We start from the raw sequence: 1,243 nt of genomic DNA, 5'->3' as shown, positions 1-1,243 counted from the left end.
CGCGAGCCTGGTGCTTCCGTTCAGTCCGTCCTCGGTACAGTCATAATGGCAATAGGATTTGGCTTTTAGTGGAGTATTCATGCATCGACATAAAGGTTATGTCACGAAAATTTTTAAGAAAATATGTGAAATGTGAAATCATCATGGCTCCAACACAAAGTGGTGTGGGGATAATCTTTGACATGGACCAAAAGTCGCGAATTCATTTATTTTATTTTGAAATGATTGCTGTGCAAGTATCAATTGATACTTACAGGTAACGATAATTTATTGCCTTTTGATACCTTGTATCGATTCCCAAAATTTTGGTATCCCGATACCCTATGTATCGATACTTTGCCTTCCGAGTACCATCCCTAGAAGACACTCAAGTCGCTTTCTATGCAGTTTTTTAATACGGGGTTTCATGTGACTTTTTCTACGTCAGTTAATCGACTGAGCCACAGAAGCACATAAGTTTTAAATGAATAATTGGTACTCATAATTCCATACAGCGGCACTTGATAGTCGCGTGCAAATTGTACTCGCAGCCTGAATGGAATATTACGTCATTTGACAAGTAAAGTGGTTATGGATGGTATATTTTGAAGAACTTTGTCACCTGTAAAATTTATAATTATTTTCTATGAGTAATTCGGAACAAAGGAAAGTAAAAAAACCTGTTTTAATCCACCTAGTGGTGTAATGATGCCTTTCTCATGTACATATAATGTTGTGGTATTCTATTCAAAAATTTTCTCTTCGATTGTTGAAAGAAACCAGGAGATTGTTTATGCATAACATACAGAATAAAACAGTGCTTTGATTACGTAAGCCATCCTTAAGAGAACGAAATGGGTTCACTATTATATGCACTTCCGGCACCGGAACCCGAGAACCGGTATAATCAAAGTCGGTTCGTACGGCCACCAACTAACATGACACACAAACTCTTCTAGTACGCACCCTATAACTCCGATATCGGACGTCGGATTTCAGGAATTTCGTAGAGGATCAGAAGACCTTTCATTTAAATCTAAGTTTGTGGAAATCGGCCAAACCATCGCTGAGAAAAGAGAGTGAGATCCATTTTGGTATATATGACCACTATTTCCGGTACTTCCGGAACCGGATACCGGGAACCAGGATAGCCGGAATCGGTTTGATTAGTTGCCTACTGATAATGACAATCGATTTGTGTAGTTTTGAGACCAGTTTAGAAAATATTTTACGTTTTTTGTTTCGCCGGTTTAAGTGACGGTGT

Source organism: Malaya genurostris, chromosome 2, assembly GCF_030247185.1.
Source record: "Malaya genurostris strain Urasoe2022 chromosome 2, Malgen_1.1, whole genome shotgun sequence".
Taxonomy (NCBI): Eukaryota; Metazoa; Arthropoda; class Insecta; order Diptera; family Culicidae; genus Malaya; species Malaya genurostris.
The sequence above is the reverse complement of the archived record's forward strand: the minus strand, read 5'-3'. Positions refer to the sequence as shown.